At 40.8% G+C, this 15,640-nt stretch overlaps 1 long non-coding RNA gene across 3 annotated transcripts in view; it reads left to right on the top strand.

Moving 5' to 3' along the window:
- Positions 1-15,362, top strand: part of LOC132652308 (uncharacterized) — an 89,813-nt gene extending 74,451 nt beyond the window's left edge. For all 3 annotated transcript variants that reach the window (XR_009589807.1, XR_009589805.1, XR_009589806.1), the window contains 2 exons: positions 12,130-12,197; positions 15,276-15,362. This is a non-coding gene — a long non-coding RNA (uncharacterized LOC132652308). The remainder of the gene's footprint in view (positions 1-12,129; positions 12,198-15,275) is intronic.
- The last annotated feature ends 278 nt before the right edge of the window (positions 15,363-15,640 follow it).

Below are 15,640 nucleotides of genomic sequence, written 5' to 3'. Positions count from 1 at the left end.
GTGGAACCGAGTCATTTAAGAAACTATGGAAACCACTAATCTAGCTTAATGCCTTCTATTACTTTGGAAACATTTATTTTATCCCTTGGTTACTGGCAGTTCTATTATGGTTTACAGACAACAATAGAGGGTTTTATGTTTTATGCTTCAATTGCAGCAAAATGGTTCTCAAATATCTGACCTCAGATAATTGTGAGTCCCAGTGAAGATAGATACTTTCTGAGACTATGATTTTTTTTTTTAAACCCACAAAAAAGCTTGTAACACAATTTATCCTTGGATCTTTTCTGTGGAATCTACAGTATCTTCTCACGGGCTGTTAATATATACTCTATATGATGGTATTGTATATTACATCTCTTATTAGCTCTACTGCCATCACTAATGTTTTAATATATAACTGTATGTGCCTCAAGGGAGCAGTTTATGTGTTTTACTGGGAAGGAGCACAAAAAATTCTCCCTGCTGTTTCCCTCTATTATGAATTAATATCCACTACCAGGGGACTACTTATGATATAAAATTGTCATCCTGTGAGTGGTGTAGATGAAATTACCATGGAGAAAAGCTGAGCAGTAACCAGAGAATGAATATGACAGCACCTTTTCTACTCTAAGTGGGAACCCTGGTGTCTTATATTAATTTATGGCAAATAATTTACATTGCTAATTGCGAAGTTTAATAATCTGTAATGTCTTCTCAGTCACAGACTTTTCTCAACACGTAACAATCTGCCGTCGTGAAATGGAATATTCTAATAACATGGGATCATTTTTGTTAGCTCCAGAGTATATTGCAATCTCTGCAAGGGAGGACTCCAGCCAGTAACAGCACCTAGGGGAGGGAGCCTTTTAAGAGGTACTGCTGCCTGCATTGCTACTCATTTTGGCAATAAAGGAGTTAAAGGAGAGAGATTGATTTTTAATGACAGTCCTGAGTGTTGTGTGGTGGTTGCCTGGCAACTGTACCTGTAGGAACTAAATATTGGACATGTATCTGTTTTAATCCCCTCTTGTCAAGGTTTGTAGGTGTTTTAATACATTAAGGTTGGGAAATACTTAGAAGCAGAAAAGTTTGCTCATTTGATGATCCTTGGAAATTGTGTAAGATCGCTGGATGTCAACAAATAAGGGCCAGGAGAGTAAGTGGTGTACAGTGCTATGAATAGGTCTTGAATGTATTTGAGCATCTCTTCAGTGAGACTGAGCCCAGCCTTGCTGTCCTCACATCCCTCCTTTTATCTCCTCCAAGGACGTATCTCTTCACTTAGTGAACATTTATCGACTATCTTTAATGTGCTAGCGTCGGTGGCAGATACAGCCCAGGGTATTTGCGTGAGATAAATGGAGTCTCCAGTCCTTTAGTCTGGAGTGGAGACTATCATCAATGCAGGGCGCACCCAGAAGGCCACATTCTCACTCAACAGCCCTCAGAGTATGCACACAGCAGTTCTTTGGTTCTCCCGTAGAGATTAAAGTAAGCGTGGCTTACGTCCTAAGCTCACCCGACTACTTTCAGCCCCGCCCATTCCACAGTTCCACAGCACAGATTATCACTGTGCTCCATGGCCCTTCAACTTATCATCCCTTGGCTCTCACTTTCAGAACCTTTGCTAATTTTGGCCTCACTATGAACTGCTCTCATTTTATCATTGATGTTCTCTCTAATTGTGCAGAAAAGCTGAGGACAAACAGCTAAAAATGACTTAGGTGATTGGACATAGCCTGGAGATGAAATATATTCTTCCATTATTAATGCATATTAGAAGCACATATTGATATGAAGAGTTATCTTTTATTATTCCAGGCTGCTCCATTTGGGGACATTTTGTCATTGCTGAATGCCATTATCTTAGTAGATTTTTTCTACTAAGAAAGATCTCGCTTTGATCCTTGTTACAATAATTTAGTTTCACGTAAGTTGTAAAATACCCAGGCCTTCATCAGCTGTTTTGCTGTCTGTTTTTTTTTTTTTGTTGTTGTTGTTTGTTTGTTTTTTTCCTTCCCAAATCAATACATCTGGTCATAAGATTGAGAGACAATAAAAATGAACCATAATATCCCATCTGCCCTACTTCTGTCAATAGCTACAGCAGCCCAACATTCGCTCTATGCCTTGTCAAGAAAGGGTACATTTATGAATGTGTGGCTGAATGCATCAGCTCTTCAGGAAATTGAAGCAATGTATTATGGGGTGATGACTTGGTGCAGGAGTGAGAGCTTATGGACTTGAGAGGCTGGGATGTGAGGATTCAGGAAAGAGAAATGGAGGAACAGAGGGGTGTCTGGAAGCTTCTCTGAGGCATGCCAGAGCTTGCAGGGAAAAGCCGGAGGGGTGGATGTCAGGGCGGGGCTGCTCGGGGGAGCAGAGTGAAAGCCTTTGGTTAGCTGTCACCTCTGGATGCCTCTGCTTCTGTAGGTGTTCAGCCAAGTGTGTGGTAGGGAGCTTGGGCGCTGCTGGTCAGTGGACAAGGGAAAGGCTGAGTGCAAGCGGGAGCCAATGAGGAAAAGCTGCCTTCCATTAGCACGTGTCAAGTGATCACCTCATGTCCTCACTGACACTGATGGAGAGAATGGCTCTCCTTCACTTCTTTCTGCATACAGTTTCCCAGACTACATGGAAAGGGCCTGAGAAATGTAGTTCCAAACCATCGATCTGCGCCCTCAGAGAGTTTCGGTCTGTGTGGAGACTTATCTTCTGGAACCAAGTGGGGTAACGTTGATGAAATCACTTTGGAAATAAATACCAAATAAATACCAGTTATTAATATCAGCAGCAACAAAAATGCTGTATAATAAAACCATAGACCGGAACGCATTGATAACTGGACACAAAAAAAACATCAATAGATAAGTCTTAAAGCAGTTTATTTACTTATTTAGTTGGTTATTATGTGTGTGGGTACTTGCATGTGGGCTCACATATGAGAGTGTGCCCATGTGTAGGTGCTTGGTATTTGGAAATGAGAGGACAGCTTCCAGGAATTGGTTCTTTGCTTCCATCGAGTAGGTTCCTGGAAACTGAACTCATGCTTAGTAACATGAGCCTTTACCTGAGGAGCCATCTTACGGGCCCCTCAAACATACTTTCTGGTCGGTGAGAGTTACGTGGTCACATTGGCGCCATAATTTTTAGACCATGGCTCTGTAGTAGAATCTTGCAGCTTCAAAAGGTATAAAAATCCGGGCAAAAATTATTGCCTAAATTTCTTCTATGCTCTTTAGGTGATGAAACGTGAGTTCCCTCTATTCTCCTTAGGTTTATCTTTGCACCCCTTTCCCTTGAGTTTGTTGCTTGGATTTTCTGAGCAGCTGTTTATGCTTCCGTAATACCAATAAGGCGAGTGTGGAGTAAACACTGGTAACAGCAAGTGGATAGGACAGAGCTGGGCAGCGTGGCCTGCAGTGCTGACAGCCTAACGGTTAGCAGGAAGGGAGAGCAGCCTCCACGTCAGGTCACAGCTCTGTTGGTAATAAAGATAAGCCGCCCTGTGAGATGATCTGGCAGAAATAGTCCTGCCTTCCTTAAAAAAAAAAAAATTGTGATGTGTGATGGTGGGAGGGGGAGTGGAGACCCTAAAATTTGCTCCTATCTGTCAGAAATCATCACCGGGGAGAGTTTTATTATTAGGGAAGTCAGACCTCAAGCCTTTGCTTTGACCGCAGGGGCCAGAGGTGTTTATGTTTCTTTCAAGATATTGAGTTCAGAGTTGAGGTCTGGTATTTGGCTGGTGACTGTTCAAGAGGAGGATTTGGCTTCTGGCAGAACATAAAGCCAAACGACAACAAAGCTTTCCTTTCAAGCTATCCAAATGAACACATTTCTAATCTGAAATTCAAATACTTGACAACAGAGAGCCTGTGAGCTGGGCTTTGAACAGGAAATTGCTTCATGGTTTTAGCATAATGAATCAGGCAGTTAGACTAAATCCATTTAGTAGGAGAAGAATGCTTTCACATGCTTTGTGAAAGAAAGGGGGAGGGGGTGGACCTTTTAAATTCCCCAAATTTCTTGGGACTTACAGAGGCAAACGCTCTGTATAAATTTTATCCGCTGTGTTCTCTGATGGGCATGTAGAAAACCGGTTTTCAGGAATCGTCTTTGTTAGGAGAGGCGGTGTCTTGTAAGGCTGGAGGAAATGAATGGGATGGATACAGGTCAGAAAGCTGCCGTTCCTGGTCCCACTGGTGGCGAGTGCATTGTACTGTGAAGCCCCCATTTCAGTCCTTGTCAGTGTTAAATCAGACAACTGCAGTATTGCCTTGTTCTTGAAGCAATTGGGAGAGACTCAGAGCAGAGGGAGCTGCGGGCATTTGTGGGTCAGCCACTCAGCCCTAAGGCTGAAGCATGCTCCTCTGTGAGCTTATGACAACAGAGGAGGCAACCAGACTTTCAGCATGGGGTAGGGCTGAGGAGCCAGAGGACTGCTCCTAGGGGAAGGAGAGGCGAATTCAAATGCTGTAGAAGGATGAGCCTGCTGGCATCCCTGGAGAAGGGCAGAGCTAGAGAAAGTGGAAGAAAGATGTTACCAAAGAAAGAAACAAAAAGGAAAAGTTGCAACTGCAGTGCAAGCAAGAATATCTAGATAGAGAGGTTGAATCTTGTCTCTAGCAAAGGGGTGCTCTTCAAGAGCAATAGCAGCCATATGGCCCTGAGCCTGAGCCCTAAGAGCGAAGGCCACAAACAATCTGGCCCTCTAGTGTATAGATGCGCCATGAAGCATACCTTTGCTGTGTATCATACCAAACTGTTTACCAACTCCCCACTTGTATGGAAAAAAATAAATAAGTAAGTAAATGTAATTTCTTTTTAATCAGCGTTCTTAACTTTCCTACTAAATAGAACAGTAAAGTTCCTGCTGTTGTTATAAAGATGAAGACCCTTGAGACAGACTACATCACAGAGATGTTAAAACAAAACAAAACTAACAACAGCAATAACAACCTAAAACATGACTATGTGACAAGCATCCAATGCACGCTCACAGTGCTCACAGTGAAAAATAAGCAGGGGGAGGCGGCACACACCTGTAATTCCAGCACTCAGGGAGGCAGAGACAGGTGGATGTCTGCTAGTTCGGAGGTCAGCCTGTTCTACAAAGCGAGTCCAGCCAAGGCCTCATAGAGAAATTCTGTCTTGAAAACAAAACAAAACAAAACAAAACAAAACACAAAAAACCAAAAAAAACAAAACAAAACAAAACAAAACACAAAAAAACAAAATCAACAACAACAACAACAGAAAAGCAGGGTGGCATAGCAGTTTGTCCAGTGCTGCGGAATGGCCTTTATGGCTGGGCAGAGGCTATGGCACACAGACTGGCCAATGTGGTTGTGCTTACCTGAATAGACCCATAATGAACTAAGCTGTGAAGAAGTGATTTCAAGCCACATTAACTGGGTCCTGGAGTAGAATACTAGTCATCACCTAGGAGAACAACTCGAATGTTTAAAAAACACGGAACCTTGTCAATTGTACTGATGTCCCAACCAGATCTGGTCAAGACTTATTCAGAGTATACTTGAAGCCAAAGAGTATGAACTGGTCAGAGAGGAGTCCTTGATACTGCCACGTTGGTCAAGTTATCCAGATAAAATGAGGCAGAGTTTTAAATCCTAGCCTGCTGCCAGACAATGGATTTTCCTTCAGAAGAATATTCTAGAGTGGAGATAGAGCAATTTTGATGGAGTGACCTACAAGGAAGGTCCAAAGACAATCTCTCTCCCGTGCACTGAGGACAGGAATTTCTTTCTTTAAGGAAAACATTTTATCCCGTGATAATAAGTATAGGTGAGTTTGGAAGGTGCAAAGCCAAATTAAATTCCTGTTGAAGTGGGAAGCCTTATCTGTGCCATATTACAGGATTCACAAAAAGTTCCTAGCAATGTTTCTTCAATGTGGATCCAGAAGCTGGGGCTATCTCTGCAGGTCCCCAAGACTTTTACAGACTCCAGGAGGCTAAATTCCACAGAGATGACAGTGACATAGGATGACATAGGAGCATCAGAGACGGTAGAATCTGATTACCCAAGTCTTTCCAATACAAAGGGAAGAGAGGGGAATTAGGGTTTTGTTTGGCTTAAGAGACCATTTCATGGCTCAATAATTCTTTCACATTTGATGTTTTATCTTAAAAAAAAATACTTGCATGGTTTATTTTAAATCCCACTATGTATTGATGTTTGTCTTAATATAAACATGTTCTGAAATGACCAATTATCAGATCCCGGTGGTCAGCAGGACCTGTCTACTCACTGTAAGGCTCTGAGGATTCCTGCCTCCCTGCCCTTGACCTTCATCCAAGCTGACAAGCAGATACCCAGACCCAGCTCTGGACAAAGTCATTATGAAACAAGTTGCTCAAGACCCAGCTCTGAGTCGTGCTTTTGCATTCATTTCTGATTCAAAATAACTCAAAACAGGCAACTCTGGCCTTCCCATATTGCCTTCAAAGCGGTAAGTGAGCAGAAAGCACACGAAGATTGCTCTCCTCTTTGTCCTTATCCCAGCTGTTAGGGATTGCGTCCCTTTTGGAATGATTCCCCTCCCCATTCTAGCAAATAAAATATGGTTTGACCCAAACTGTTAACAATAAATGCAAAAGCAGCTTCTTTCCTTTTATTTCTTTTTTGGGTTTCTTACTATGCTTCTTTATGAGAATCCACTCAGAATGGTCAGGCCTCTTGATAGGCAATATGTTCATATACACTTCCTTTTGTATTGTCCTTGGGTTCAGGCTATCTTGAATTTTAGAAATAGCTGTTGTAATTGGATCTTCAAGTTGAGATTCTGGGTACGTATTTGGATAGCAAAAAATTAAAGCTTAAAAATGAACTGACCATTTTTTTAAAGTGACATTTGGGGTTCAATATCAAAGTCTATCTCAGCTTACTGCTCAGTGGTTAAGCTACACGGCTCTGGAATCAGATACCTGTAGGTTTAAGTCCACCTGTAGGCTGTGTGACCTGAGGTAAATTACTCCTTCAGTTTCTGTTCCTTCACTTGTAAAACGGGAGCCAACACACCTCACTTTACGAGATGAACTATGTAATAGTCTCTTTTTACGGGTGTTGGTGTGCTGTAAATACACAAAAAAGGTTAACAAATAAAGAAATAAACATGCATTGTGCAATTTTACTGCATTATGATAAGTAGAATTTCATTCAACACAAATATTTACATTAGACAAAGTTCTTTTTCCAGCTCTTTCTCAGAATGAAAGTCTACTGGGTGGTAAATTTATATCTTAATTATCAAATTAATAGCTGCCTCCTGCATGCTTTGCCTCCGACAAACTGTCTGAAATGCACTTTTCTTCCATTCCAATGAATAAAAAGCAGGCATGTAACTCGAGTTTATCTCTTCTACTATGAAAACACTTGTGGCTTGGATATAGCTGTTCAACATTATTTTTTTTCCCCCTTAACATTTCCACTCCTGCCGTCATCTAATAACTTCGAAGCAGATTAATCCATTAAAAGGTGTCTTCCCAGTGTTTAGTAATTGCCGGTGAAGTCTAATCAGATAGCAAGTGCTACGGAAGAGCCTCAAGAAAGACTATAAGATAATTAAAACATAAAGGTTATGCAAAAGTAGCAAATCAATAGAGACAGTAAACATGGTTTATCAACGGTCCTGAGAACATTTTTTCAATTCTAAAATGTAAATGGACCTGGGATAGAGCACATGCTAGGATGATAGATAGGGTTCTTGTAACTGTTTAATTAACTCCAGTTTCCTGCAGGTTAAAGGCTGCCTCAGCCCACTGGCTCATGTAACAAACCCTCTTAGGATTTCGTTAGCCGCTGTCTGCTACGAAACCCAGGCAGCCCTCCTTTCTTCCAGGGTTAGGTTTTGCCCTGCTCCTCTGGAGACCTTATCAAAACATAGCTCTCTGTTTTCTCTGTAAATACATAGATATTTTCAATTTTAGCTAAAATGGTTTGACTTTGTAATCAAGGTTAAAGACACACACACACACACACACACACACACACACACACACAGCCTAACTAATGAGAAGAGGTTGCTGGAAAAAAAAACCTGCATAATTAAAATTATGTATTAAAATTCACACAGGCAGTGTGCATAGAATTTCAGAAGAACCATGGCAGCTCTCTAGATGACTCATTTGCTGTTTTAATTCCTCTGTAATACAGGCTATTTTATAATTAGCCACCAAATTGTGCCACTTAGTTCAGACTGATGAAAAGGATAATAAGGACTATTTACATTTTGAAACCACTACCCTCAGCACTGAACAAAGGACACTGATGTCCTGTTCTCAGGTAGTCATTTGACGTGAAATATACCTGTTTTGATTTGTTTTGTTTTGTTTTGCTTGCAATCATATATTAATATAAACTATAAAAAGACTGGGGGGTGGCTCCTTTGAAGACTTGCAACGTTTATTTAAAAGAAAAAAAAAACCAGCAACACTGTGAGGGCTGAGTGTTATTTAAAAAGAAAAATTCTTTTTCCGACCTGGTAGGATTAGGTTTCACACAATTAACTTTATCATTAGTAAATAAAAGAGTTACTTAACCTTCGCCCCTGCAGAGGTTCTTGATATTTTGCTTGGTAAAGGGCAAGAAACCCATTATGGCTTATTTATTCCCTTTGTTAGGAGGTTATTTCTGAAGACTGTGATATAGAAACACATAATCGGGTGTTTGTTAATAAAGATCTATTTACTCCAGTGTTTAAGGAGCTGGCTATTGTGCAATGCTCATTAGTGCCATAAACAGGAGAGACCTTTCCCTCATCTTCCCACGGGAAAGGTTATCAAGCTGTCAGAGAAGGACTCATTTTCTTTAAATTAAAAATCACCGAGGTGTCCTGGGTAGAGGATATTAAAGCCGGTGTAGTCCAGGCATTTTGTTCCATGATGAGCTGAAAGGATGCCTCCATACAGCCCACGCTCCTGAAATCAAAGGTTTAAAATTCCAGCCGCCAGTGACTGTGAAAACACCTCTTTCCCAACAGTTAAGGTTTTCATCCTCTTGGGACGGCTTGAGCTTGTCCTTTTAAACAATGCTTTGGAGAGGAAATTTTGCGCCCCTGCTAGCAGCATCCATTTTTCAATAAATCTATACTTTCTCTGCCCTGTTCCATGTTATCAGTCATCCACATCCCAGAGGAAATGCTTCAGGCTTGGGGTTAAATTAAGGTCCTATCTCTAGTGATTGTCTAGAAAGCTGTCTACATCCTCAAAAAAAAAAAAAAAAAAAAAAAAAAAAAAAAAACTGATCTGCATCCAAGACAGCCAAGGGGAAGGGCTGATTCTGCATCCCATCCCTTGATGTCAGTGGTGGGATTACTGCTTGGCCGTTGAAAATGAAAAGAAAACAACAATTGCATTTCATTATAAATTATAAATAGCTTGAACTTCAGTATATTGTCATGATGCTGAAATTGACATTGGGCATGAATGTCCTATATTCACGCTCTGTCACAAAAGGCGAAGGAGAGCATTGTCTTCTTTCCTTGAGAGCCCAGAGACATCCTCTGTGCTCATTTGGGAGAAGCATAACATCTGACATGAACACCATGCTCAGCATCGTTCTTAGTGTCTATAAAATAGAAAAGAACACACCCATTATAAATTAGTTTTCTAAACAGATTTGTCTTAGATGTTAGAATTAATGAAGGCCAAAAAAGAATGAGATTATCTGACAGAAGCAGTAAACGAACACAACACACGTGCACATGCTTTCCTCCCGTATATCCTCAAGCTAAATTAAGTTAAATATTACTCACTATAATTGTCCTGTTTTTAAAGCTCAATTAGATTTAAGAACAAGTACAAATCCCCGTGTTTCTGAGCTACGATGGGGCCTGTGATTCTGCTGCGCCTGTCTTTTGTTGACATGGAACTAGAAAACAGACATGCCTGACTAACCCCATTGAGGGGAATTCAGGAGAAAGATCTAGGAGAGAGCAGAGAAGAAAAGGTTAACTTAGGCAATCACATATCTAGATGCTGGAGGACTGCACTGATGTCGGAAAATGGGAACAGGACCTGACACAACCTCATTGCGAGTGTACGCTTGCTCCAGCTTTGGTTTTTTTCAGCAGCAAGCATTTGCCAACCTGGTTTTAGGATATCTTTGTCTTTTTTTCTATCACATCTAGAAAGAACTTCTTTGCACGTCTCTCTCTGTACCTGTGCTTACAGGTGACTTTCTAGATTTCGCTTTCTTCTGTGATGACAGACTTTACTTACTCCCGGACTCTTATCACAGTTATTCACTCTCATTATAAGCAAAACTGTGACCTAGTTAATCACTTTAATTCTCTGCTTTTTGATGTATTCATAGTCAGATCGAAAAATCTTCTTTCCAGGTAGTATGTGTGTGACACTGAGCATCGGTTTCAATCTCTGCCGTTTTCTTCCCTATTTCCCCTCTGGTGTTTCAGTCCTTCGCTTTGACTAATACCTATGATCATATGATCTCTCCTACTTGATTGATTCTCCTCTCTAAGGTACCAGCTCAAATATCAGGCCAAAAAGCCATCTTTAGCCAGACCTGCCTTCCTATGTGAGTGCTTTCTCTATAGTCTCTGGTGACAGCTACACATTTTGCAAGATTTGGAAAATAGGAAGGGTGTCTCTTTCTTCTGCTAAACTATGAACATCATGAAGGTAGACCATTTGTTTGTTTAAGTTAAGAATTATATTCCTAGATCCTTACAGAGTACTTGGTACTTTTCAGGAGCTCAAAAGTTAACTAATGTTGGGTTCATCCAATTTTTTATTTAGTTATTTACCATTGAACAAAGTTTTCTCATGCCAATTAATCTCAGAGGCCAGGCCATGATCACTGCTTTATTAAAGGACAAGAGTCATATTGAGAGCAAAAAATACAGTTTTTTTCATCTAGAGTTTGTGGAAGGGATTTGAGGGGTGGTAGACCCTCAGGAAACTTCTAATAAATTATAGCAACTCTATTGAGAAATTATCAATTCTATTTTTTTCTTTATAGGATCTAGTCAGCAATCAAGAATATGATGTCTGGTCTTCACCATTACCCTTAGTAATATACCCCTGGGAGGCCAGATCAATCTGTGATTGAGTATACTTTATAAGTGTGCTTACCATCAAACAGAAGAGAGTGGATGGCATGGAAAAACATTCTAGACAGACAGGAGAGACAGGGATGAGAGGGAGATAATTGAGTTTTGGAATTTGGGATTGCTTAGATATCTCTATTCTATTCAAATCTGTAAGAGTTGTGTTGGCATTGACATTCTTAATATGGGGAACAATATCCCTTTCCAGATTACTGGGTTCTCACATTTTTCTCAAATCATCTGAGGATTTGACTGGTTTTGTTTCAAACTCTCCCTGGTGTTTTGGAAATGATTAGAACAAATAATTTATTACTAATCTCGGAAGTACAAATAACTCATAGTCGATCATTAAAAACAATGCCTTTTCTTAAAATAATGGTGTGCTGTATTGATTCAACTTTAATATCCAAGGTCATATTTTCCCCATAAACTCTCTTGAGTGCCTCAGTAAAGTGTACTGCTTACATTTAAAAAGGCAAATAGCTCAAATCCAGATCACTAATCAGTTTTGTGGGAGAATGTTCCTTGAAGACAAAGCTGGTTAACAGACCTGGTGCTATATTGACGAGCAGAGTGCTCAGCTAATTATTACTTTTATTTTTATAATTACTTCATTAAGGACACTGAATGAACTATTCAAAATGATTTTTCAAAAAATTAACCAGATACAGCCATGTAGAATTATAGCAGTGCGGTGAGTTGATGGACATGGGCACAGACAGATAAAAGCCATATGGAGAAGTGTAAGCAGAGCCTTAGGAAAGCAGCAGGTCCCCCGACAGTTTAAAAGAACAAACCACAAGATGAATTTCTTTAAGGAAAAAGGGGAAGTGAATCACAACCACATGCTTTACTTGAGGAAGATAAATAATGAGATCAGAGTTCATTTTAAAAGTCAGCATCTCGCACTTTAGAGAACATTTGCCCATGAGCTGCTATGAAAGACTCCTGGACACATGAGCTCATTAAAACGTCCCTGATCACTCTTCTTTGAACCTTGGAGTTTGGCAGTAACATTTACATACTATCGTGTCATCATTTTTTTTTTTTTTTAAGCCTCCTGGTCTTCCTGCTTCAGCATCTCAAATTCTGGGAATGCATTGTGTACTACCACACCTACCTCGGTAAGATGTTCGTTGTTGTCACTTCTTCTGGTGCGAGGGATCAAGTCCAGGGCCTTGTGCATGGATATGCCTCACTGAACCTCACTGAGGCTCCTATATCTATTCTTAAATCCATGTCATGATTTACCTGTATATATAAGCACTCTTTATTTAAAATTATGCAGGTGTTTATAGCCCGAGTTTCTACATTCATAAGAACATCTATTTCGTACACATTCAGTTGAAGTCTGTTAGAAAAACAGGAGACTACTACAAGCACTTCAAGAAGGAAGGAATTTGAGGGGCACCTAAGCACTTACGAAGTCGAACTGGTTGAAGTGAGCTAGGTGAAGTGAGCTAGGTGAAGCAGTTAAAATCAGAGAAACCAACATTCAGGGAATCAGTAAGCACAACCATCACCAATGTCCCCATGGCCTCGGACACATTAAAGGACAAACTCTAAGAAGATGACTGAAGTACTTTTGTTGGTATGCTGCCAGCATCAAGCCCCAATAGCTTCTGTAGGTCTCCTGTGTCTGAGGTCACGTGCAAGTTCCTCTCACTTGCTGACCCAACCTGAGATAGGAAAAAAAAATGGCCTTCCTAGTCTTAAATACAGAGTGGAACATAAAAGAAAGAAATAATCTGTTTACCATCAGGCAATCTGGACACGACTTGACTTCTTATAAAATCCTCGAGTCATGTCTTCTTTTCCATGGGAATGCTTTTCCTCTGGCAGCATGTGCTGCAGTGTCGCCGGATCAGCTTCCTCCCAGCCCGCTGAGTCATTAAACACCTACTGCAGTCATCACTTTTCTTATTGCAACTGAAGGAAAGAAGAAAGAGTACAGACCACCCAGGCACATAAACATGAGCGCTAATACGCTGCCCGCTTTCTTCTCTGTTCCTCTTCAATGTAGCCTCGGTCCTAACTCTAGGACATCGACCCGTTGGATTTTGGTGGATTCTGGGTGTATCTTTCCTCCTCAGTTAAACGTCTCATAGACACACTAAACGATATGTCTTTTCTAGGAGATTTTTAAATCCAATCAAATTGACAGGGGAGATTAATTATCGCACCTGAGCACTAAAGGCCAATTTTTTTCCGCCTTTAATTTTAAAATACGGTGATGTCATTTAGAACGTTAGTATGCCTACTGAATAGTATCATACCTTCCCGCTCCTGCTTTCTCATGAGAGAAGGTGCTGTTTCAGTCCTTTTGTTTGGCTGTGTGACTTGCATAGGGCCATGGACTGTAGGGAGAAACAGCACAGTTGCATTTCTCGCCGGAAATGCTCACCAACACTACTCTCTCTGCTAACTGGCTTGTTCTTTCTCTTGTCAAAAAGAATTGCTCATCCTAGACCAGGGCTTCCAATATGGATCCCAGAACAAAAAGATACTTGGGAATGAGCCCAACCCGACCTGGAACCTGATAGCCCAGACAGGGAAAGAAACCTTGTGTTATAAAACATTAGGGATCTGAGGCTACTCGTTCTTACAGTCAGACACAGTGGCCTTTCTCCTGTGTCAGTGTTCATGCCGCGATGCCCAGCTTTTGAATTCAGTTCACCATACCTCCTACGGTCATTATTTTTCTTTGAGAAGGAACACCCCGCATTGATGGAGGGTAGGGTGACACAGACGGTGGGCCTGTGCCCCAGCAGCCTTCTTGTGCTATCACATTACTGGTGTGGACACAAGCCACAGCCATAGATACCGAGCTATCCATATGGTCCATGCCTCGAACACACTGTGGAACACAGCCAGTGGAAGCATGGAGACATGGATGTTTGTCGTAGCCACTCAGTGCCCCCTTTTAATATGAGGTTTTAAAATCTGTCCTGATTTTAGAGAGTTTTTCTGACTTTAAAATTCTTCATCTAAGCCAAGTGTGGTGGTGCACGCCTTTAATCCCAGCACTCAGGAGGCAGAGGCAGGAGAATCTCTGAGTTTGAAGCCAGCTTGGTGTTCAGAGTGAGTTTCTGGACAGCTGGGGCAACACAGAGAAGCCATGTCTCAAACCAACAAATGAGCAAACAACAACAACAAAAACACAAATAAACAAACAAATAAAATTCTTTTTCTGGTCTTTTTTTCTTGTGTATTTTGTTTATAGTACATAAACATTGTAAGAATCTTCAGGTTTTTAAAATGATTTTTTTTCTTAGTGTTGTTTTAACCCTCACACAATAAAATGATGAAAGAGCCCTTGCTTGTCACATTCTGCCGTGGCTTTGCAGTGCCTCTTTGAAAACCTAGCATAGGACCAGGAAACACAGGCATGTAAAGTATGTGATAGGGCATTTCCTACCACATCACAGCCTTTTGTTTACGATTATGCAGAACTGTTTCAACTTTGGCTTGTTTCTTTGAATACTGTTTCCTAAAATACATCTGCCTTCCCCACTTTTTCACTGGCTTCCTTTTTCTGTTATGGTTCAGGTTCTGTATCTTCGTTCCATAGGCAGATTACATGTTGACATAAATGCACCACCTGCCTTTGAATGAGGGCACATACTGACTAATGGAATAATCCATGCTGACGAACGATTGTTTAGTGAGAGTTAGTCGAGTTGCTTCTGAATCTATTAATGGTTTCTCAGATGCTATGTGTGTGTTCTCTTCTAGTTTCCACTGTCCATTAGTCTTCTTTGGTTAGAAGATTTGTTAGTAGATGCGAGCTGAAGGCCAGAATCTTTGTTGGCTTTGGGGGCCTGCACCTGTCATTTATTTGGTCAGACAGTTATTAATCTATACAATATGTTTTTCACTATTAAGACAGTAGTGCCAATATTTAATTTATTGTGTTCTTTTCTCTCCCAATTGAAAGATTTGTAGACATGAGGCCTCCATTTATCCTTGAGTCGAGGACAGGATGGAAACAGAATAACAGCCCCATACTTCACAGAAAGGAGGTGTGGTTGACAGTTGACCACAGTTCCCACCTTACTTTATTGCAACATTGTGTTGAACATAATGAGGTGACATTAGCCATGGCCTATGTAAGTGTCTCAGAAGTGCAGGTAGAACCCCTGATATATTTCTAAGCTAAAGAAAATGATACAGGTGATAGAGTATGTATCTCTCTTCTTCAGTTACTTTACAGAAATTCCACATCAGCAGACTGGTGACAGATGTCTCCTCATCCTCATCCTGAAGAAGGAAGTTGGCATGTGGTGAGAGGGGTAGTTTAAATGTTTGTGAGAGGGACACCTAACAAAGCGACCATTGCTAAGAGAAATTCTCAGCTGTTCAGACAGTAACAATCGGTGGGGTCTCAAAAGCACAGCTACCACTGCATTCTACTATCCACTGTGTGAGCTTGGTGGAATTCCTGAGTTGTATAAAAGAATATCACATGAAAAACACATTGATTGCAGCCTGTGAACCCTTGAACAGAGGACTCAGATAAGCTGTGCTAAGCCTACCGGCCCAGAGAAATGTAATATGCATTGTTTTA

The sequence above is a fragment of the Meriones unguiculatus genome, chromosome 2 (genome assembly GCF_030254825.1).
Source record: "Meriones unguiculatus strain TT.TT164.6M chromosome 2, Bangor_MerUng_6.1, whole genome shotgun sequence".
Taxonomy (NCBI): domain Eukaryota; kingdom Metazoa; phylum Chordata; class Mammalia; order Rodentia; family Muridae; genus Meriones; species Meriones unguiculatus.
This window is presented reverse-complemented; position numbering and strand designations above follow the sequence as displayed.